This window comes from Oryzias melastigma, linkage group LG13, assembly GCF_002922805.2.
Source record: "Oryzias melastigma strain HK-1 linkage group LG13, ASM292280v2, whole genome shotgun sequence".
Lineage (NCBI taxonomy): Eukaryota > Metazoa > Chordata > Actinopteri > Beloniformes > Adrianichthyidae > Oryzias > Oryzias melastigma.
This window is the reverse complement of record NC_050524.1, coordinates 2,720,534-2,745,209: the sequence shown is the minus strand read 5'-3', so window position 1 is coordinate 2,745,209 and position 24,676 is coordinate 2,720,534. Positions and strand designations below refer to the sequence as shown.

The window sequence follows — 24,676 nt, the reverse complement described above, 5'->3', positions numbered from 1 at the left end:
AACAGTCAGTTTTTCTCCTTTGTCCTCAGCTTTGTTCCACTAAGCGGAGCTCATGCAGGGATCCCAGTCTGAGCTCCTCCTCTGCCATTTCCTTTCATGGAAATCACGTGACAGAGTTCATTGAGGGGGTCAGCCAGTTCAACTCGAACACTCTTAAGTGAAACTGAGTGGAATGTTGCCTTGAAATCAAAAGAAAACTCTTACTTCTGTTTCTTCTGGTTTAGTTTGTAGCTAAACTTTTCAGTTTTGCAAAAAAGGCAGCAGAAGCTGCACAAACTCAGAAAAACGCCTGATGACAGATTTTTTTACTGAAATAATTTTGCTTTCTGGTTAGTTTCTCTGTCATTGCAGGGCTCTACTGGTTGCACCGGTGCGCCTAACATTTTTTTTCTTAGGTGAACCAGCACAAAAGTACATTGCATTTAACTCAGCACTTTTACATGCTCCCTTTCCTTTTTATTTGCTGTCAATATCTGCATTAAGACTTGAAAATGATAAACTTACAAATTGGTAAACATTAAGCTCTTTATTCATAACAGAGTTCTACAGTAATGATAAAATACTACATTTATATATTAAAAATTAATAAAAAAATAGCAGTTTGAAGAAGCTTAATTTTGTGACAGCGCATGAAATGGGTAAAACCTAAATCTTTCCTTGTCTGAGCTGGAATCTGGATCAGAACTGTACGTCTGGATTTCAAGGATATTGCTCAACAATTCTGTAATGTTAGCTTGGAGCTGAGGGGCTGTAAGCTAGCGGGAGAAATAAAGTAAATTACATTTCATGAAAAACAAAGATTTTGACATATTAGTGCGAGAGTTACTTCACACTAACAGCCCCGCTCACATCCGGGAGGAGAATATATAATAAACTCTTGCTGCTCTGCAGAAACTATGTTCTAGAAAACGACAATTTTTTAGAATTTGGTTAAAAGCAGCAGAACCATAATGAAAAAACACAAACATTTTGAAAACAGATCAAATATAGTTGGAGTAGAACTTTAACATGCTTCACAGAGCTGAAACAACAACTTTTAAATGTTTTTTAATCAGTACAGTCATTCATTTATATTTTTGAAATTTAGTTTTGTTTTTTAAAACATTTCCTTTTTCATTTTTTTTTAATCATTTTGGTTTGTGACATTTTGTTTCGATTTCTAAAACTTTATGTTATTATTATTTGATTTATAATGTTTTGCGTTGATTAATTTATGTAATTTAACCTTCAGGGCCACCGTAGTTCTTTCTTTCTTTATTTGTTTCCTTTCATGAAGCAGCAGGAACATCAAAAACACAAAATCAGATACAGAATACAACACAGTCCTACAACTTCATGAATGAAAGGGAGCAGATGGAAGAACAATGTTCTTATTTTGTGTCTGCCCCTCCTAAATCAAAATACTCGTATATATAAACAAATATACATAGTTCAGATTGCCCCGCCGTTGGCCATTCACAAGCAAAACAATATAATAAAAAAAAATAAAATAAAATAAAAAGTTAACTCAGAAGATGAAATCAACTACTTTTGACATAACTTTCCAATTTCATTCGCCTAAACATATTCCTAAATTGGAGAATATTTGTGCAACTTTTTAAATAATTTTTTGTACGTTTCAAAGTTTAACACCGAAAAAAGAAAAACTGTTTTAAACTGTTTTTTTAAATATTTAAAATAATAATTATTATCTGTAAAACGTGGCACTGTTGCGCCGCTTTTCCTGGTGATTTTTGATCTCTTTGGCTTGCCATAAAATCATGTCCATTACGGAGCGGCTTTCTCCTGTGCGGGACAGCTGCTGCTCTTAACTGGGAGATTCTATGAATCCAGAAATTAAAACGTGTGCTGATGCTTTTATTCAGGTCTTAACATTAAATAAACCTGATATCTATCCATCCGCGTCATTCATTATGTCGAGAAAAGTTTGTGACAGAAGCCGCAGGGTTTTTCCTGGCTTAAAATAAGGTGGTGGTGTCTCGTCGCGACTTCAGATTTGTATATCTCAACAGGTTTATTTTGCTATTATTGTTTTTTTTCCCCATAAACCTTATTGAACATTCCTTCAATTTACCTATTTTACTATTATTAGATCACCTCATTAAAAAACATAAATGGCTCAATGTAACTAACAAACCTAATGTTGATACACAATAAAACAACAAATTATTCTAGTTTGAAGCTCCATACAAAAGTTTCAGGCCAATATTTTAACAGAACCCTCAAATTCATCACTTCAACTGTAGAACTATAACTGGATGCGCACTCTCGCACCCCCCCACACACACACACACAAACACTTATTAAGCCATCTGATTCGACAATTTATAACTCAAATAACTTGTGATAATGGAAAAAAATCTTTAAAAAAAATAAGTTAAGCAGAAAGCACCAGAGGAAGAATGATTATTCTGACATATAAAATTACTGAGAAATAACTGTCTGTTTCTCAATGTAAGTCAATGGGACTTTGGGCTTTTTGCAACCCAGTGGTACTTCCTATATGAAACACGGAAGGAGGGGGGCTTGCTCTGTCCAGTTATTCTTATATACAGTCAATGGTATCGGCAAAGAAAATCATCATTAAAACGTTCCTGTGCAATTCCAGATCAGTTTTAGAATGGATGTTTTTAGCACACTCATTATATCTAACATGACATTACTTGGTTAATCAAACCAATAAATGATTAAACATCCAAATGCATGCAATGTGTTTGAAGCCAAATGAATCTAAACTTAAAAATAATTTTCTATTAAAGAAAAAGTAGCTTCTTTAGTTAATATCCAGTAAGTAACAGTAATGCAGAGTTAGACTAAACCAAGGAAAAAATAAAACAGGAAACAAACAAAGACCATCATTGATCCCCTCCATAGTTTAGGCTAGCCACAAGCGGATTAACTAAAAGATTCAAGAACCCGAAGACATCCAGAAAGAGTGGAATGAGGTTGAGAAAGTGCTTCAACAACCATCACATTCAGACGAATTCTGAGAAAATCTTTACTATTTTTGTTTCTAACTACTACGGACAACTTAGCTTTTCTCTTTATTACTAAATATTACACTAAAATGTTTTGTATGTATTTGTTTATGCATTATTGAGGCACTTCTAAAATCTTAGAAGTAGAGGTATAACGGATCACAAGACTCACAGTTTTTAACGTTTTACGGATTGGATCATTTTTCGGAACAGTTACAAAAACAAAAAAAAAAAAAATTGAAACAAATAAGGAGATAAAAGCCTAAAAATATGCTTGAAAGGTTTCAAACATATGTAGAGTACTTCAAAGCGTAAATATATCCTCACAAATATTACATCTAAAAATGTTTTAATTGAGGCCTATTTATAAAAACAAAAATATCTTTACATTTTGGACACAAAGTGTTGTTTTTGATGACTTTAACATGTCTTGAGACCAAATCTACAAAAACTGGGAGAGAAGAAAGTTTGAAAATAGTTTTGAAATTTCCAAATCTATCTGCAGGAACCCCAAAAATACACATTGCACATCAGAAAAGAGGATTTAAGAACAGATCTTCTCTGGTTGATCTCCAATCTTTCTGTTAGCAGCTAGACACACTAACCAATCGAACCACAGAGACAACCTTGCATCATGCCATTGACAGTATATCGAGATGGACACAGTGCCTGTGACATCACCCATAGAGACTACCTAACCTCCAGTTCCAACCAAATGAAATCAATTCAGTCGTCATTTTAACATTACTACTCACCTTTATGTGGAAGTGCTAAAAGGTAAGTGGAAGTACTCAAAGTTGTGACCAATTTATAACTTCAATAACTTGTGATAAAGAAAATATATGATGGAAAAAAAATTGATTTAGCAAGAACACATTAAAAAATGTACCAGAGCAAGACTTGTTATCCTGACCTATAGAATGACTGAGAAATAGCTGATCATTTCTCAATAGAGGTTTATGGGATTTTGTCTTTCTGGTTCTTCGGTTTGGAAAATGAGAGGGGAGGAGATACTATGTCCAGTTCTCATAGACTGTCAATGCTTCATGCTGATAAATCTATGAAACTTCTCTGTGATTCTGGAATGATTCCACAACAATCATTATTATAGGGTCATATTTTAAAATGATTAAGTAACTTCCTCAGGTGTTTTAGGGTTGAGAGGAAAATGAAAAGGGTAATTTGCATTGGCCGGGAATCGAACCCGGGCCTCCCGCGTGGCAGGCGAGAATTCTACCACTGAACCACCAATGCATGAGAAAAGCACAGCAAACAAATGGGTAAAACAATTTTTTTTTTTCTGATTTCCTTTCACATAGTTCAGTTTGACTTCTGTGTTTGTTTACCTGAAGGAAAAAAAAAAGAAAAAACACCACAGTGTGTTTTCCATTTAGTCAGCAGCCTTTAAATGTGTAATAAAAGAAAGTCACACACATCGAATGACGTCTCTGGACAACTAATTCTCAGGGGAATTGTCCAAAAATTAAACTAAATTGGTATTCATAACTAACTTCTTAAAATACATCAAATATTAAACGACCTTCATTATTGTCCCTCATAGGCTGGTCTTCATAAATTGAACATTTATAAAATTTACTAATTCTTACAACTAATGCCAGCATTTCTACTCTTTGAAACTGACTTGATTTATTGGAGAGAAGCACATTTTAGAAGGATATTGCATTCACACTTTAGGTAACATAGCTGATTTCACACTGTTTATTTTACTTCAAACATGACAGAGGGGGGTGCACCGTTCCTGGAGATACTGCAATACCAGGTCGATGCGTGGAGTGGACGGAGCAAGCCCCTATTCCATCTCCCTGTTCCAAAAATCAATTTAATATATGGTCCCCGGGTAGGGGACGTATCAGATATTAAACTGATAAGAACAGATACTACACTTGATCTTAGCCAAAAGGCCGAGAAGCGATACCGACCACAGCTCAGAGGAAACAGCCTCATTCTGCTTCCTACAAATCTATCTTTAGGTTCTACAATCACCAAATAAACATTAAATCCATCTCTCTATAACTTTGAACAATAGATAACATCAATCGTGTAACAGAAACAGACCGATGAGCGGTAAAATTAAACTAAACTAAAGGCAAATACGAAACCTTCCTGTTACTTCCGGGACACGTGGTACGATCTAGACCAATTGGAAGACGAGAAGCAGCAATAACATTAAAACAACTAAAGGAGCTATTTTAACTACTTTATTTATCAATTAATATCAGGTATTTAATTAACATTGCAACCGAATAATTCTTATGCAAATAAATTGACCAAATTCAATTCATGTGGTTAAAATAATCTCATTTCGATGCAGACTCGTAACGAACAGGAGGCCGACAGCGAACTCTAGTGAAAAAGGGGGAAATACAGCCTCTTTCCTCAACACGCACTTTGAAACCCTCCCGATAAAAACGTCGGTCAATGTTTTCTCTTAGAAAAATTGAAGGAAAACCTACATCTCGAAGATAATTTGTTATTCAAAAATAAAAATAACCCAAAAATATTATAAATTATTACAGTACATCGAATGGTATTTTAGTACAGGCCACAACATGAAATAATGCCTCACTACTAGACGTCTCAAATTCGTTAATAAATCTCTGAAAGATTTAGCAAAATATCTCCTAATGCGGTATATTTTAAAACTAAAATATTGGCAAAGAAAATAAACTATCTTACTTCATGCAAAAAAAAAAAACACACACACACACACATTTAAATAAACTTAAATGTTAGCTTTTGTCTTTTTCAAAAAGAACAAGTCGATAATTTATGCTAACGAGATCAATCAGGCCGACATCTTGTGTTAGCCTTCAGCACGTGAAGTCCAAAACGTAAAATAATCATTTTTTTAAAAAAAATACATTTATTGATTCATGTGGTTAATACCATAAACGTTACACTAAAATAAAAAAGTTTAAAGGAGGTTTGGAAGAAAGCAGACTTACTTCACCCGTTTTATCGTCGACGTTTTCTGTTAAAAAGTAAAAAGCCTCGCGACTGAAGACGAAGAGCTTCTCAGTGTGCACATGCGCAGAAGGAGAACACGTGACCCTTAAAGTAGCTAGCTTCTTCTAAACTACGTATTTCACATTTCTATTTAACAGGAAAATGAAAAGAAAATAAAGTTGTTTTTTTATTCACTGCAGGTATTTTTGCCTCGAAAACTATATCTTCATTAAAACAGCTTAATACTAAACAGTTTAATTATATTAGATAAAATATCTAAAAAAACAACAACACGAAAATAAAGTATCTGCTTTTATTTATTTATCCACAAAAGTGTTTAAAGTTAAAAAAAAGGGTGATTGTCAATTAAAACTAAATTTAATGTTAAAACAAAAAAGCAATATGTAGTAATTTAATGTTATATTACTATTGTTATTATATTTTTAAGCTTCTTTTGTCTGTTTTAGACACGTGTAACAAAAGTTATCCTCATTTATTTAAGTCAGTTATCTTTCCTGAAGCTTTTTGTCTCTAAATCTGTTGGTTTCAGTTAGAGTTCTTCTCAACCTTCATCTTTGTTCCACCAGTTTTTAGTGTAGAACTGGGTTCTGTATTGTCATTAATATAGACATTTATGAGGATCTGATTTTGTGCTCAAAAGATCTTAATGAAATGTTTGTTTTTAGTGTTTGTCAAAAGTTCAAACACTTGTTATTCTGTCCCACAAACAGCAGCTTTTTTCTTTTATAAGACCTTTGTCTGAAAACATCAAACTAAAGTTCTTCAAAGTACAATTCCATTTTTATCATTTAGGAAAATGTTTAGTACTTGATTTTTAACAGTTTTTATTAATATAAGAATGCAGGTGAAAACAGCTACATCCTAATATCATTTTTTTTAATTATTCAATTTGAAATTCATTATGGCCGATTCAATTCATTTTTGATTTGGGTTAATTTTAAACAATTAAATTCTCTGAACTAAAATGGATCAAGGACATCTTTATCCAAAACTGTGTGACTCAGAGATAAATACCTGCTACTGAACAGTGAAGGTGAAGTTTTCCAGATTCCTTTTGTTTCTTTAAGTTTATAAATTAAACATGTGTACAAACAAAGAAGTAAGCAAGAATAAATGTCAAACCCATTCACATTTCAGTTTGATAAAGTTTAGCCCACTGTTGTTGTTTTTTCACATCAAAATAATCTTAAGGGAACATTATTACAACATTCTACCACACTGTATGGTCACATGACTCTGCTAAATTCAAACACTGGAATGATGGTTGATCAGTTTCTGCTGAATCACGTGTGTGTTGTCTGCAGTGATGGCATTTGGTCGTTATCTTAAAGTAAAATAAACTTGGCATGTCTTAAATTGTATTTCCCATTGGTATTTTCTCATTTTTAACCTTTCTTTATTGGTATAATTTCATTTGATTAACAACTTCCCTCAGACAGATTCCTCGATGAATCAATTAATCGTTACACCTCTAATTGTTGCTTCATAAAAAGAGCTGCTATTGTTGCCCAAGTCAGGCTCTCATGGTGCAGGTCCCAAGTCTGGATAAATACAGAGGGTTCTGTCAGGAAGGGCATCTGACAGCCGAACAGTTGAGATCCAGATTCCAGCTCAGATGAAGAAAACAAAGACGTTCATGGATCAATTTGTCTGCTTCAGAATGGGTCGGAGCAAGAGGACTTTAGCCCGTCCATTTCAGTCGCTGCATCACAAAAGAACTTTTTCAAAAACAGCATTTCTTTATTTGCTTTTAATTCACAGTGATTGGAGCAAATAAATGCTTAGAAATGCAATTTTAATCCTAAATTTCTTTCTATATATCATCAGAAAAATGCTGCAAGAACACGTTAAAAACACCAAAAACATGATTTTCATTGGAGTGGCTCTTTAATGACATTTTACTAACTGGAAACACTTTTACAATAGATCGGTAATAGATCGCATTAAGACTTAAATCACAATTCTGGAGCAAATGGTTTCAGATTAAGAAGAAAATCTATAATTCCTGCTGGTGGTGGAATAACGCCGGTGCGCTCCAAATGAACCACTGCTGCAGTTTGTTTCCTACAGTTATTTTTTTACATCCAGAAGCATCAGAACTTAAAAAAAAATCCCTCAGTATGAACTCAGAGGCAACAGAAAATCCAGATTCTCTGTAGACAAACTCCATCAGCTGTTTTTGCTGGAAGGTTCTCCTGTTTTTATGGATTCATTTAATGGATGGATGTTGGTCAGAAGAAAAACCTTTAAAACTCAACAGATGAAGGACCAATCATGACTGATGGGACAGAAACATCCAGTCATTCATTCAAATCAATGACTTCAGATCAAACCTCCGGAGTTCAATCAGCTTTTATTGTTGCACAAACAGCAGACGGCGGCGCTGACCGGCTGAGAAGATCTGCTCGGTCAGAAGGTCTCCTCAAAAACCAGCTTTGACTCCACAGATCCAGACAGGACATTTACTCAGAGAAACAGCAGAGAATCTAGAGAAAGAGCAAAGAATTCTGGGATGTTTGGAACCTCTCTCCTTCAATCAGGAGTCTGAACTTCCTGTTGGTGTTAAGACACAGCGACGACACAACAAGATGTTTGTGTCTGAACGGTTTGGCTCCTTTCGAGTCCAGAAAGAAAATTCTAGAAACTGTCGGCAGGCGGTCCAAAACATCCAAACATTTCACAAACATCAGGAATCTGTAAACAGGAAGTCTTAACTTTGTTTCCAATCAGCTTTTTAACATCAGTCTGTAATAAGTTCAGTTCATGTGGATTCATAGAATCTTTGTATGAAATGTCTTATGATTGGCTGCAGAACATAGTCATGATCCTGATCTGGATCTGCACAGAATAATAACAATAAAAAATCTTTATTTTAACTAAAAACTGAACAAAAACATGAAATAAAAGAGTCGTCCTGAAACCCAACAAATGTAAACATTTTCTTTCTAAAGTCTGAAGTTGATAAACATTTCTGCTCTTTTAAAATATGAAGAGAACAAGTGAAGCTGTGGAGCAAAGTTCTGTTGTTGGACTGAAGGACCCACCAGAGTCCCCGGTGCAGAAGTCCAAACCCAGCAGCTGGTCTGAAGTTCTCCTCCACAGTCTCTCCAAACAGCTGCTGACAGCCTGTGATCAGTGGAGCAGTCGGTCCTGTGACTCCGCCCTCTGCAGTCCTGTTGGAGTTCCACCGAGCAATGGCGTTCATCAGGTAGACCTGATGCAGACGAGCAGCACAGTGTGGTCCTGTGTGGTGATGCAGAAACATCATTTTAAAAACATTTCAGGAGCTGCTTCTGTGCACGCCAGAGTTTTCTACCTGGAATCATGTGTGGCTGTTCCACCGAGACCTTTGATGGACGTCCACGCCGTTGATGGTGGTAACCTGAACATGTCCGGTGGATCCTGAATGCAGCCCAGATTCTGCTGCTGACACGCCCTCACCTCATGGATGACTTCTGTGAATCCAGAAATGACCACAGAAACAAGGCAGTCACAATGAACGACTGTGGACTTAAACTCTGTTTTCTTGGTTCTGGTCATGTTCTGTTTGCAGGTCGAGTGTCAGTCCCACCAGATCCACAGCTGTCTTCCTTTGAGTTCATGATCCTCAGTGTGTTTAGGCGTCTGCTTCTCTGAGAATCTGTTTGTTTCTCAGAGTTCATCCTAAAGTTTCAATTCTCCTGAAACTCTTTGGCTCTTTCATCAACTCCTGACAAACTGGAGGACTTGTTTTTGGAATCGGTGGTTTTTACTGGTACAAGACTTTAAACTTTATCAATGCACTGATTGACTAACTATCTATTTACTGGGGTTTTGAAGAGGCTCACTCCACTTTCATCCAGTCCTGCTCAACCTTTCAGCTCCTCTATCTCCACCTGGATGAGCTGGAAGGTTTCCTGTGGTCTGAGAGTTAACCTGGAAATGTGCTGCTGGATCATCATCTGATAAAGACTTCCCCCTCAACCCTGACAGCCTTTAGAGCAGATCCAGGTCTCCTTTAGCCTAAAACGGCCCAGCCACTGCAGACTTGAACACAGCATACTTGGAGTGGCTGTCCGTCCAGATGGCGGCGTCAAACCGGTGGATCCAGTGAAAAATGTCCAGACGCTCCACCATCCCACTCTCAACCCAAGGCTGGAACAAAGTCTCCACTGCTAGGGGGCCTTGAGTACAGCAACACCCCCAATCAATGTACAGGATCTTTGGAGCTGAAACCTCTCCACAAGTCCTTGACACATCGGCTGCAGCTTTTCCGTGGATTCCTCACAGGTCAGCACGAAGGTCACAATGAGGGAGAGTTCATTCCAACACTCGGCTGAGTCTTAAGCCTCCCCAGAACGCTTCTTAACCTGAAACATGTCACCATTTATCATCAAACCATCATGAGGTGTATGAAGTTGTGAAAACATGACTGGAATATGTCTGCAACAATGATGAAGTGAAACTTTGAAATACTTTTTGTTCAACACAGTGCCAAAGGTGGAGAGGATCTGGTTCCTGTGGTCCAGCACTGTCTGCCAGCACAAAGGCGTGCTGCAGGAGTCGAGCAGATGGTAACTCTCTGGATGGAGGAGGAGGGCTGAACGTGTGCCTGTCTGTGAAAAATCATTTTAGACTTCGTCAGGCTCTCTGCTCTGGATGTTCGTACCTACCAACACCTGCTGACACAACCTGCATGTGCATGCACGTATATCGGCTGTGAAGACTTACATGATCAGCAAAAATCCACAATGAAAACATTAAAATTGGAAAAAGAATGAAATCCGTAAACTAGCTATAACAAAGGCTAATTCAAAATGATCCACAGGACTTGTTAGCAGGCTCACTAACAACGATCAGATTGGCCAACAATGAATGCGCTTAGTTTGAAAAAAGAAAAAAAAGGGGGCGGGGTAGCATTTTTCAAAAGAAAGGCCAATTCCGTTAGATAAAAAAAAGTATGCAAGCGAATTCAAAGTCTCGAAAGATTGATGTTTGAAGACGTGCAACAACGTAAAATTGGAGAGATTGGGAGATCAGACTACAATTTCTGTCTATGTTTCTATGCTCTTGGTGGAACATGTGCCCCAAAGCAGAACCGATCCCACCCGGTTCCTGGACCTGCTGTCACACCTTACTATGGTGTTGCCCCCGGTTCCGTCCCGCAGAAGGAGAACAACCTTCTTGTTCACACCACGCCTGGGAGAAGAGCGAGTCATTAGATGATTCATTCACAATCAGAAACCTGGGCTTTATTTTGACTTTAAGCTAACTTTTATCCCACATATTAAGCAGGTGATCAAAACTGATTTTTTATCATCTTAGAAATTTGGCTAGAGCCCGCCCAATTCTCTCTCTTGCTAACACGGAGACGCTGAAGCATGAGTTTATTGTCAGGAGAATCAACAATAGTAATTCCCTTCTAAGTGGTGTCCCCCCCCCAAAAAATAGCATCTAGAACGTTCAGCTTCAGCAGAATTCTGCTGCCAGTGTTCTCACAAAGACCAGGAGGCGGGCCTAGATCACCCCAATTCTAAAATCCCTGCATTTGATCCCCATAAGCTTTAGGATTGGTTTTTAAGATACTTTTAATGGTTTTTACATGTCTTAATGGTCTTGCACCCTCTTATTTGTCTGATCTTTTATTAAGATATGAACCCTCATGGACCCTGAGATCTTCTGGCACTGGTCTACTAATTGATCTACCTGTGAAAACCAAAACGTACGGAGAAGCATCTTTTCAGAATTATGGCCCTCGTTTATGGAACGGTCTGCCAGAGAACCTGAGAGTCGCAGAGAGCATAGTTGCTTTAAAGAAAAGCCTTAAGACCCATCTTTTAACAGTGCTTTTAGCTATTTTTTTTATCTGAATTTATTTTATATTTATTAATTTGATCATATTTTATGATTTTACACATATTAATAATTCCTTTTAATAATAATAATGCTCATGTTTTATTGTTTACTGATTTTATCAATGTTTAAATTTTATTTTCACTTTTTCATTTTACTTTCCAGTGCTCCCTCAGCTGGATCCTCTCCCTCTGGGTTGGCTGCTGTCTAGCTGTTCCAGCTCTAGATGGAGACCTGCATCACTACCTAGCTGTGGCGGAGCATTTTGTTGTTGTGCTTGTTTTTAGATTATTTGTTTTATTTACGTGTAAAGGACTTTGTTATATTTTGTATGAAAAATGCTATATAAATAGCTTGATTTGATTAAAAAGATGTAATTTTACGTGGGATTTTTTTTTTTTTTAATAACGTTGCACATTAACAAAAAAAGTAAAAGCAGAGTCAGTGAGATTGTTGATCAGTGTGATGTTCATCCTATTTCTTTGAATTGTTTGACTGTCTTGCTGAAACATTTCAAGACTCAAAAGTTACATTTTATTATAGGAAAAAAGAAAACGGCAATTTCCTTGTAAAATTACAACTTCTCAAAATTTTACAATTTTAATCACCTAGAATTTTGACCATTTCATTTTAATATTGTGATTTTATTTAGGGAAAATGTGGACCTTGTTTATAAATGTACAACTTTATCCTCGTACATTAACTGTTTTTTCATATGTCTGTTCTTTCTGTTTGATCTTCCTTGCACTGTAGGAAATGCAACACATTTCTTACTTTCTGTTTTCATGTTACAACACTTCATCTGACCGCTTTCTGTGGTTATCTCTTCAAAAGTCTCTGTTTTCTAGCTTGCTGTTTACGGAATATTCCATTGCTGCAGAAGGGCCGGGGGAGGATAAAACACCTGAGTAGCTTAATACCATTTTAGTGATTTGGGATTATTTTGTTACAAAGTTGGATAAAAATAGGTAAATGAAGTTATTTAAGATATTTATTTTAAATATTCAGCTTGGGGGGCAGCCACGGTTTAGGGGGACCCCAGGCAATTGCCCACCTTTGCCTGACAGCAACTACACCTCTAGATATGAGAACAACTGACCCAGTGAATCCATGATTCTGAAACACAGTTTAATGGCAGATGAGCATCAAATAACTCACGATTGATGACATACAGATCACAAGTACATTTATCCTATGAAAGCTTACTTTGATTGTTTTGTCTTAGAACATATGATCAGGGGAGAGCGCGAACGCAGTCCCCCACTACCAGAAATTATGCAGTCGAGATTCCCACATTTGGGGAATTCGCAGGGGTCAGCACAACCGGAGTGCAATGGCTGAGCCTCACCCTGGGTGAACCACCTTCATGATCATGGTATCTCCCCTGCCAGGTAAGTATGAGTTGTTCAGCTCACTCGCACACACCTCTTTCTCACACACACTGTCCAGCTTTAAGGTCTTTACACTTTTCACACTCACACAATCACACACTGCAGGACTCACAATCAACACTGTGACACACAAACACACATCTGGAGACAAGAAACTAACATTTTTAACATTAGTCGTCACAATAACAACTCCCATGATGCACTGCTGTGTTCAAACTACAAAAGCTAACTGATCATCCCACAGTTTCATTCATTTATTCTCCTTTAGACGATTATCACAGAGTTCAAAGAAAAAAGGTGGAATTTGACTAAAACCATAAACCGGTTTAGTCATAATATGTTCATAAAAACAACACAAATAAAACTAAATTCATCAAAAACATTCAAATCTGACGTTTTTCTCTGCTACCAGCAAACCACTTCCTGTTCCTTTGTTTCCTGCTGACTAGAACATCAAAGTCCTGCTGCTGCCACCTACTGTTCTGGAATGTAAACTACACCAAAACTGTTCAACACCAAAGCTTAAAACAAAAGCAAGTCTTTACAACAACTAAAAACGGGTGTATTACCCTTTTGTCTATTTACTTTGTTGTTCAACTTTTAGCATATCCCACAGCAAATCAGCGTCTGCTGATCAGCACATTTGGTTTGACAGGTCTGTGCATGAGAAAAACACAACTGTAACCCTGGCTCCCTCTAGTGGACAACTGAACTAACTACAATATTTAAAAAACGGAATCAGCAAACAAAACCATCTTTAAAACGTTCCTGTGCAATTCCAGATCAGTTTTAGACTGAATGTTTTTAGCGAGTTCATTATATCTAAAATGTCATTACGTTGGTTTGATTAACAAACACCTGCAATGTGTTTGAAGCCAGCTCAATCTAAACTAAAAATCTAAATTCTCTGTTAGAGAAAAAGTAGATTCTTTAGTAATTATAACAGTAATGCAGAGTTAGACTAAACCGAGGTAACAAGTTTATTGACGAATTAATTAAAATATTCAATGTTAAAAATCGTAAACAAATTAAAAATGAATGTAAAATAATTCAGATTTAATCTCTAAAATCCGAATTTTAGGAATTATTTTTATTTTATTGAACTCAGTCTTAAGCTGTATTATATGCCTGTCAGTCACTAAAATACATTTTCAAATATTTTGCTTTTCAAAATGGCTTTGAGTCATAAAGGGTTCTGATATAGGCCCTTTAATGCAATGTCTCCTGTTATTATTGTCACTACAGAGATTCAGTTTCACTGAAATCCAAAGGAAGCAGAGCTCAGTTTAGTGGTTAGACCTATTTTCTAAGAAATAAACACTTTTAAAAACACTGTAAATACAATAAAATGGATTTATATCAAAGGCAGCAGACTCACCTTGCAGCATCATCAGGATGTCAGAGTTGATTCCTGCTCGTCTCTGGACGGTCATCGGATGTTTCACTCTCAAGTTCAGGTGTTCATAACATCTGAGGAAGAAAAAACAAGATCAAATTGTTAAACTCAGTCTTATATTAAATTTACTCTGTTATCTTACTTTAAAACACAAGTTAATTTCAAAAGTTTGCTGTTTGTATTTTACTTTTTCTTTTCTTGCAGTCCTGAAATTCTTTACAATTTCTTATTATTTTTGTTATTTTATTAACAAAATGTTTACCCTAAATATTTTTGTGGTATTTGTGCATTAATAAGACAATTCTCAAATCTTAGAAACATACATTTGATGGTCTGAAAGAATCCTGATCTCAGTACAAAGAAAAGAGGATTTAAGAACAGATCTTCACTGGTTGATCTCCAATCTTTCTGTTAGCAGCTGGACACACTAACAAATGAACCACAGAGACAACCTGGCATCATGTCATTGACAGTATATTGAGATGGACAAAGCACCTGTGACATCACCCATGGAGAATTCCTTACTTTCGGTTAGAACCAAATTAATTCAGTTTCCATTTTTCCGCATTTAGGGCATCACAATGCTGGAACCAGATCATGTTAGTAAGCTGTGATTGGTCAGTCTAAGTCCATTTTTCTGTGGTAACCACTTTCATTAGTGATTGTGAGCTTGCTGGAAAGCCACACTCCCTTCCACTGAAAGGTGAGTAGAAATGTTCAAGGTGGGGGCCAGCAGCAACCATTACTGAGGCATCTAATTGGCCAGTTTAGAATTTGAATAACTTATGATAAAGACAATAAATGATGAAACATATTAGGTTTAGCAAGAACACGTTAAAAATATGTACCAGAGCAAGAATGGTTATTCTGACATACAGAATGACTGAGAAACAGCCGTTTATTTCTCAATAGAGGTCTATGGGATTTGGTCTTTCTGTTTGGAAAATGAGGGGGGAGGGAATACTGTGTCCAGTTCTCATTGACTGTCAATGCTTCATGTTGATAAATCTATGAAACTTCTCTGTGATTTCACAACAATCATTATAGGGTTATATTTTAAAATGGATGAGAGCCTTTTTTTTTTTTTTAGAGTTGAGAGGAAAATGAAAAGGATAATTTGCATTGGCCGGGAATCGAACCCGGGCCTCCCGCGTGGCAGGCGAGAATTCTACCACTGAACCACCAATGCATGAGTGGAACAGCAGAAATAAATAAATAGATCAGCAAAACATATTTTTTCCCCTACATTCGTTTTACATATTTCACATTGATAATTCTGTTTGTTTACCTGAAGAAAAAGCAAAAAGAAAACATGACAGTGTGTTCTCCATTTAGTCAGCAGCCTTTAAATGTGTCATAAAAGAAAGTCACAAAACGAGTGACGTTTAAGGACCAAAGTTTCGCAGAGGAACAGTAAAACTGCATTGGTATTTAAAACTGTTAAATCAGATTAAAAAAGAAAAACATTCTCTCTCACATTCAATGAAATCATAACTAGACATTAGGAGAGAAATGTAAAGTTTTCATTTACACACATCAAATACAAAACAGTCTTTATTATTGAGACTAAAAGGTTGGTCATCACACAGATAACAAATATTTACATTAACTGATAGTTTTACGGGATATTCTATACACTATTCACCATAAACCTAAATTAGGTTGATTTTAGTAAGACCATAGCAAAAGAGAACCTCACAACAACGAGTCAGTCAACAAGTAAATACAGACAGAAAATCAGATTTTCTTTCTACATCAAGAGGGGGGTGCACCGTTCCTGGAGATACTGCAATACCAGGTCGATGCGTGGAGTGGACGGAGCAAGCCCCTATTCCATCTCCCTGTTCCAAAAATCAATTTAATATATGGTCCCCGGGTAGGGGACGTATCAGATATTAAACTGATAAGAACAGATACTACACTTGATCTTAGCCAAAAGGCCGAGAAGCGATACCGACCACAGCTCAGAGGAAACAGCCTGATTCTGCTTCCTACAAATCTATCTTTAGGTTCGACAATCACCAAATAAACATTAAATCCATCTCTCTATAACTTCAAACAATAGATAACATCAATCGTGTAACAGAAACAGACCGATGAGCGGTAAAATTAAACTAAACTAAAGGGAACAACGAAACCTTCCTGTTACTTCCGGGACACGCGGTACGATCTAGACCAATTGGAAGACGAGAAGCAGCAACAACATTAAAACAGCTAAAGCAGCTATTTTAATAACCTTTATCTATCAGTCAATATCAGGCATTTAACTAACATTGCAACCGAATATTTCCCATGCAAATAAATTGACCAAATTCAATTCATGTGGTTAAAATAATCTCTTTTCGATGCAGACTCGTAACGAACAGGAGGCCGACAGCGAACTCTAGTGAAAAAGGGGGAAATACAGCCTCTTTCCTCAACACGCACTTTGAAACCCTCCCGACAATTATAAACGTCGGCTATTTGTTTGTTTGTTAGTTTTTACGAAAAAATAATCTACAAAATACATATTTATGATTGTTGAGGAAAAGCTACAGCTCTAAAATGACTTGTTACGCGAAAATATAACATAAAATACAATTTATTACAGTTTTACAAGTACACCGAAGGGTATATTAGTACAGACATTGACATGAACTAATGCCTCACTACTAGACGTCTGAAAGTCGTTAGTAAATCTATAAAGATTTAGCAAAATATCTCCAAATAATGCGGTATATTTTAAAACTAAGAATGTTGGCTAATAAATCACACAATTCCATTTCACTAATATGAAAACCAAATAAAGTTTAAATAAACTTAAATGTTAGTTTTTGTCTTTTTTAAAAAGAAAAAAGCCGATAATTTATGCTAACGAGATCAATCAGGCCGACATCTTGTGTTAGCCTTCAGCACGTGCAGTTCAAAACGTAAAATATTCACTTTTTTAGACGCGTAATTAATACCATAAACGTTACACTAAAATAGAAAAAACTTAAAGGAAGTTTGGAAGAAAGCAGACTTACTTTACCCGTTTTATCGTCGACGTGTTCTATTAAAAAGTAAAAAGCCTCGAGGCTGCAGACGACGAGCTCCTCAATGTGCACATGCGCAGGAGGAGAACACGTGACCCTTAAAGCAGCTAGCTTCTTCTAAACTGCGTATTTCACATTTCTATTTAACGGGAAAATGAAACTAAAGCCTCGAAGAAGTGTTTGGATTCACTGCAGGTATTTTTGCCTCAAAAACTATATCTCAATTAAAACAGTTAAATTTTATCAGCTAGAATATGTACAAACACGAAAATAAAATCCGGTTTTATTTATCTCTCAAAACAACTGTAAAAAAATGGTAATACTAATAATAGATAATTAAACTAAGTTTTTGTATTAAAACTTTTCTAGGAAATAACTTAAGCTGCACTAAAAAGTAAATCATGTGAATATGCAGTAATTTAATGTTTTATTACTATTTTTATGACTTTCTTTAAGCTTCCTTTGTCTATTTTAGACACACAAATGTTAACCTCCTTCATTTAAGTCATTTATCTTCCTGAAGCTTTTTCCTTCTAAATCTGTTGGTTTTCAGTTCCAGAATTCTTAACAGCTTCATGTTTTTTCACCAGTTTTTAGTGCAGAACTGGGTTTTCTATTGACATTAATTATGATCTAATTTTATGCTGCAAACGTCCTAATGACGAATTTTATTGTTTTAGTGTTTGTCAAAAGTTAAAAACTCTTGTTTTGCTGTCCCCAGAAACAGCAGCTTTTATATTTTTAGTTTAAGACCTTGTTCTGAAAACAAAGTTAAAACATCTTCAAAGTACAATTCCATTTTATTATTTAGAGAAATGTTCATTACCTGTTTTTTATTAATCTAAGAATGCAGGTGAAAACAGCTACATCTTAAAATCCTGTTATTTTTTAATTCTTAAACTATACAATGATTCAGTTTTAGAAAACCTGGTTTCAGCTCGGGCTGCACGGTGGCGCAGTGGTTAGTGCTCTCGCCTCACAGCGAGAAGGCCCCGGTTCGACTCCCGGCTGGGACCTTTCTGTGTGGAGTTTGCATGTTCTCCCCGTGCATGCGTGGGTGTGGGTTTTCACCGGGGACTCCGGCTTCCTCCCACCGTCCAAAAACATGCTTCATAGGTTAATTGATGACTCTAAATTGCCCCTAGGTGTGAATGTGAGAGTGGATGTGTGTGTGATTGAGGCCCTGCGACAGACTGGCGACCTGTCCAGGGTGTACCCCGCCTTCGCCCTTCAGTAGCCGGGATAGGCTCCGGCACCCCGCGACCCCGAAAGTGACACAGCGGTCAGGAAAATGGATGGATGGATGGTTTCAGCTCAAGTTATGGTTTCAAGACCTCCAAGATAAATCTGGTTCTGATCAACTAAACATCTTAATGTTTATCTTAACCAAATACTTTTTAACAAGAGAAAACTTAAAGTAATGTTTACATTTATTTAAACTACTCGAAACAAATTTCAACATAACATACATTTTTCTTCAATAAAACACAAAACTTTACTTTTCTAGTTTTATTAAGCGTCTGGCTGCACAGAGCTGTAGTGGTTCCTCCTGGTTCTGTCGTGGTCAAAGAGGAGTCTGTCTGGTTTAGATAAAACAGTTTATTGTGGCGCAGGAAGGTGGTGGAGTCTGGAGCTGATGTGGTAAAGTGTCCCAAATAAACCAGGATGATCCAGGAGAGAAGTCTGGAAGATGAAGGAGAAATCTGATAAAGACCAGAGCAGCTCTGCTAAAAGATGCTGGTTCAATACCTGTGGAAGGAAGCTGACAGACTGGGAACTGCAGGTGCATCAGTCAGTAATACTGAACACCTGTGAAGACAAAAAACAGACAGCAGCAGATTAGCCAGAGGAGACGAGGCAGAGATAATCAGAGAAGGAAGATGGAGGAACATCTGACAAACCACGACCGGATCAGATCCCGGCTGAGTTCTTCCTGTGTGGGTTTTCTCTGGCTTCTTCCCAGTCCAGAAAGCTGCTTCATAGTTTGGTTGGCAGCCCAGCGTGCTCACCCAACGTTGGTCTGCTCGCTGCTTCTCCCGGTGCACTCCTTTGACGTCGGTTTGGCTTCTGGTCTGCTGCTGGCTCCTCTTGGCTGTCTTCTCAGCTGTCGACCCTGCTCCCGCCGTCTGCCGCGCCCGCTTCCAGGCCCAGGTGATGGCTTCTCTCCCACCACGCCGCTTCGGGCTCCATCTTTTCCCTCTCGTTTCCTTTTTCTTATATCTCAGTGTTGATTAAAAGAGTCTCCCATCGGGCCCCTGCAGCCCCTTCACAAGCCTCCGGATAACCAAACATAAGTTAAAATAGAAAATAAAAACTCAGTTGAGCCCGTTCATAGTTGTGATTATATTTACCAATTTTGGGCAACAAGCACAGGGCCGAGGTAACAACTCAGCCAGAAAAGGGGACATTGCCAATCACTGGGTGGAGGACTGCCTGGCTGAGTATGCTGAGAGCTTCCCTCAAATCTCCATTCTCCTCGAGGCCAACATTGATAGGTGCTCTATGGCCAGAAAGGCTTCGAAGGCAACACCTTTTAGGAGATGTGGGACCTCTACCGCCAGTACTCAAAACAAAAAGACCAGCCAGACCAATTTACAGACGAGGAGAGAATCCAGAAGGCACACACCTCAGTGAGGAGATGGCTAAACACGGCGCTGACACACATCACCAGCGTCCATATGAAGAGGTTCTGAAAATATATCTCTGAATGGAGCAAGTAAGTGCTGTGGCCATAAACTGTCCAAATGCAAAGTTTGATTTGCATGTTTGTAATGATTCACAGTTGAACTTTTCTGCAAAGATAGCGTAAAAAAACATTTTTCTGTCTCACTCTAGCAACAGCTGAAAAGGGGCGATCTGTCTTCATGGTCTGCTGAGCTGATGGCTGCAGGTCAGGCTGTTGAAGGTAAGAGACAGAGTTAATGGAAAATAAGTACATTTCTTGATCCAAAAAATGTCACTTTGTCAGATTTAGTGACGTCTCAAGAATCTTCAAGCGCAAGCCAAGTTAGTGTCAGCGTACTGCGAGGATTTCCAAAGAATCCAGCCCACAAAAGTCTAAGCAGAAGTTAGCTACCCAGGTCAAGCCATCCTACTCTTCCTACCATCCTGAGACGGTCTTCCTGTCACCATCAATCTCCCAACCAGAGTATCGTCCCATCTCTATCCTCCTCCCATCAAAGGAAGATCTCTCCATCTCCATCCTCCTCCCAGCCTAAGAACACTGACAGGCCTGTGCTGTCTAGACCAGCTGCTCTACCAAAGCCCCCAGCATCTGTTCCTCAGACCAGCAGGTTGCCATCCACATCCCAGAGTCCTGTTACTCCTGTGGAACCACCTGTGAGTGACCCACCTGTAAGTTAGTAAATATGACTTCTTTTAATCCCTTTATTTGACATAATTCTACATGAATAATAAAATGTGTACATAATTTGTGGTGCAGGTGGAGTTAGAGGGTTGGTAAGCTCTCAATGGGATCCCATCTGCTGACATCAACTGGCTCAAGGAGGACCCAGAGAGAGGGCTGTTCAGCGCCATTCAAATATACAAAGACATTTCTGGTCAACTGAAGAGGAGGCGGGTGATGAAATCAGACCGGATGTGGTTTTACCCTCCAGAGCCTCCTGGTTTCATCAGCGGTGCTCTACCAGCTCCACACCTCTTTTTCCAGAGCCGTGTCTTTGTGTGGCGCCCTGTGGGGGTTTGGAGGTACTCGCTCAAGTGTCCTCGAGGTGAAAAGTGTTTCTGACAGATGTTGCATCACCACACAGGACCACACTGCGCTGCACGTCCGTATCAGGTCTACCTGATAAGCGGGATTGCTCGGTGGAACTCCGACAGGACTGCAGATACTGTGTTTGGAGGCAGAAGGCGGAGACACGGAACCTACTCTGCTCCACTGATCGACAGGCTAAACAAGCGCTGTCAGCAGCTGTTTGGAGAGACTGTGGAGGAGAACTTCCAAATTCCTGCTGATGTGGCCTCAAATGAGCTGCTGGGTTTAGAGTACCTCTTCAGCCAGAGCACAGGGGAATCTGGGCCTTTTTCCCTGGAGGACATCATGTCTGATGGACCTGGTCCAGGTGAGGAGCTGTATCCAGAAGTGGAGGATAAGGTGTACCACAGTGACAGTGAGGAGCAGGGTGACGTTCTCCACGCCGCTCCGGCCTACATTAACGTCACCATCCACGACACCTCCACTTCTCACCCTCCAGCTTTTTATTTACATATAAAAACAGCAGAGACCATCTACTGCAGTTTTCAGTCTTTTTCATACTCTGAAACATTTCTACATTTCTTCTTTCAAACAAGAGGACGTCTGCAGTGCAAATCCTCTCCCTGGTTTCCAGAAGCTGCAGAGATTCTGCTCCCTGTTAGTGGAGACTGAAGTGACGGAGAACAAGCTGTCTCTCTCCACAGAGCAGAGGAGAAAGATTCTGGAAGCCTGGAACACCGTGGAGGAGCACGACAAACAGCCGCAGAAGTTTCAGCAGCTGTACAGGACGCACTGGGACGATACTCTCTACTGTCGGACCAGGAGGGACGATCTTGTTGATGCTGCTCAAAATGGCCAAACGGACACACCAGCTCAGCAGGACATCTCTGCCCAGAACAACCGGCTCATGAACATGCTGGTGAAGCTGGTGATGATGGTGAAGCTGCAGACGCCTCACTGCTCCTCACTGCTCTCAAAAAAGCCCAGAGAAGACCAGCATCCTGAAAGCATATGAGCGCATCCAGCATCGTCTTCTGATGGAGGGGATCCTCTCCAGGGCAGGGATCCCTCGACTGAAGACCAACGTCAAGACAGTGAGACTCCGTATAGTTTCAGGACAGGCTGCTGAACCTGCACACCACCAAGCATCACCAAAACCACCACCTCCTCAGCACCCCCTTGCACCACATCAGCAAAGCCTATTCCAAAGCCTGACAGAATATTCCAAGTGAAGATGGAATCTATAATCCAGGTCACAAACCCAAACGCCGCGGCACATTGCCAGCAGGCTGTCCTTCTGGAAACCAGAGGCCCGTCTGTATCTGGAGAACAAGAAGGTCTTCCCTCAGCCTCCACCAGAGCTGCTCCATCAGTTCACTGTTCTGAGTAAAACTGCTGCAGACTGAAGGGATCGGTTCATCATCACATCTGCAGAGTCTGGGAAGGCTGGAGATCCTTCTGGACAATTCAAGAACGCCACTTTCTACTGACTAGTGGAAAATAACGCTGGATACATGATAAGTGTATGACATAAAAATGACCTTTTCTATACTACACCTCAGAACCTTATGCATGCATTGTTAGAGCATCCACAAACCCCCTCAGTTCCTGCCTGACACCCCCTGAACCTGTCTGTCTTCTGGGACTTGCCGGGCTCGAGGCCACTTTAAAAGCAGAAACGCAGCGGCGTCAGCCCTGCACGCTTACCCCCAACAGAGAATTCATCTCCACCCAGGATTCGCCCCGAAAATAAAAAAGGCAAAATAACAAACGAGCGTCCGATGGAAGAACCAAAGCTGGATCAGCTGGACACTCCCTAGTCTGAACTGAGGAGGAATGAAAATCATGAAAATCACCAAGACTGAGCGTGGCACTAAAGAAATGACACTCAGCTGTAACAAACAAGAACCCACAAAACTGCATCGACCTGAAGAGATTAACACAGCACAACTAGAGCTGCATCCTGGACGAGCCCCCAGTAGTTACTCCCAAACAAAGTAAAGGAAAACTAAGCAGAGAAAAGGAAGGACAGAGAACCAAACAACAGAACCAACAAGCTACAACAACACGAGTTTCTTCACAGCTCAGTTACGGTCCGTTGAAACAGCTGGCAGACATGAACACGTCACGCTGCTCAGCTTTGGTTTACTGTTCCTGATCTCTGCAGGTGTGTCACATATGTGACGTGTCCAGCTGGAACACGATGCTGACGGAGGTCGTGTGTTGTGGACCAGCACTAAAGGAGCAGGAAGGAGGAGGGGGTACAATGGGGTTCTGAGACTCATCAAGCCATGTTTCCTGCTGTCCTCACCTGCTAGTGAGTGTACTGAATATGAATGAATTTAAATGAATCCTCTAATGACTCTTCTCTGAGGCGCGTGTGAACGAGAAGATTGTTCGTTTTCTGCAGGACAGATCCGAGAGAAACACCATGGAGAAGGTGTGACAGCAGGTCCAGGTAAATCACCATGAAGAATATCTCCATGGTAAAGACCAGTACGTCACCCTTCTGATGAGCACCGTGGAACCGGGAAGGACGTTTTCCTCTGGGGAACAAACTCAGCCCTCCTCCTCCATCTACAGAGTTACCTTCAGCTCGACTCCTGCAGCACGCCTTTCTGCTGGCAGACAACATGCAGGACTGCAGGAACCAGATCCTCTCCACCTTTGGCACTGTGCTGGTTTGTCTGGACATCTTCCACTGGATCCACCAGTTTGACGTCACCATCCAGACGGACAGCCACTCCAACAATATTCAAATCTGCTCTGCTGGGGCCGTTTTAGGCTAAAGGAGACCTGGATCTGCTCTAAAGGCCGTCAGGGCTGATGAAGTCTTGAAGTCTTTATCAGATGATGATCCAGCAGCACATTTCCAGGTGAAGAGGGAAACTCTTGGACCACAGGAAACCTTCCAGCTTCAGCCACCATGAAAGAAAATACACCAAAATACAAGAATAGAGTCATTGTTGATCAGTGTGACATTCATCTCATGTTTCGAATTAAACTGTCTTTGTTGAAATATTTTAAACCCCAAAAGTTACATTTTAATATAGAAAAAAAGACATTTTCCTTCTAAATTTACAACTTCTCAAAAATTTGACAACTTTGTTCTTGTAAAATTTTGACTTTTTGTAATTTAAAGACAATTGACAAGACAATCATTTTAACTCTCACCAATGTGAACTATAGCACTTTTAAATACCACTCCCCAATTTAGAGGTTTGATATGGACACCTCTTTTATACTTTTACGCTTTTTAAACTTTAAGTCGGCAATTGTTTTGAGTTTTTTTTATTTTATGAAACTTGGGAATTTTACGTAATTGTTTTTATTGGATCATACTTTTATTATCACAAGTGTTT

The 24,676-nt window shown here is 39.0% G+C and overlaps 2 long non-coding RNA genes and 5 other non-coding genes across 13 annotated transcripts in view; 1 reads left to right on the top strand and 6 right to left on the bottom strand.

Moving 5' to 3' along the window:
- Positions 1-4,161: 4,161 nt before the first annotated feature.
- Positions 4,162-4,232, bottom strand: trnag-gcc. Its single transcript has one exon. It is a non-coding gene; the product is annotated as a tRNA-Gly (tRNA).
- A 489-nt stretch (positions 4,233-4,721) lies between these two features.
- LOC112150036 lies at positions 4,722-4,912 on the bottom strand. Its single transcript, XR_002919880.1, has one exon. It is a non-coding gene; the product is annotated as a U2 spliceosomal RNA (small nuclear RNA).
- A 2,919-nt stretch (positions 4,913-7,831) lies between these two features.
- The window catches only part of LOC118599525, a 26,364-nt gene continuing 9,519 nt past the window's right edge, over positions 7,832-24,676 (bottom strand). The window contains exons 1-5 of one of the 7 annotated variants that reach the window (XR_004948923.1): positions 17,591-17,703; positions 14,568-14,659; positions 10,422-10,561; positions 9,283-10,315; positions 7,832-9,209 (exon numbers count right to left, since the gene is read on the bottom strand). This is a non-coding gene — a long non-coding RNA (uncharacterized LOC118599525). Of the gene's footprint in view, positions 9,210-9,282; positions 10,316-10,421; positions 13,735-13,758; positions 14,268-14,567; positions 14,660-17,590; positions 17,704-24,676 lie in introns of those variants that run through there. The other 6 variants (XR_004948924.1, XR_004948926.1, XR_004948925.1 and 3 more) reach the window with 6 other exon arrangements.
- On the bottom strand, positions 13,034-13,197 carry LOC112150050. Its single transcript, XR_002919893.1, has one exon. It is a non-coding gene; the product is annotated as a U1 spliceosomal RNA (small nuclear RNA).
- On the bottom strand, positions 15,704-15,774 carry trnag-gcc. Its single transcript has one exon. It is a non-coding gene; the product is annotated as a tRNA-Gly (tRNA).
- On the bottom strand, positions 16,347-16,537 carry LOC112150037. The gene has a single exon (XR_002919881.1). It is a non-coding gene; the product is annotated as a U2 spliceosomal RNA (small nuclear RNA).
- Positions 22,487-24,333, top strand: LOC118599526. Its single transcript, XR_004948929.1, has 2 exons — positions 22,487-23,407; positions 23,482-24,333. It is a non-coding gene; the product is annotated as an uncharacterized LOC118599526 (long non-coding RNA).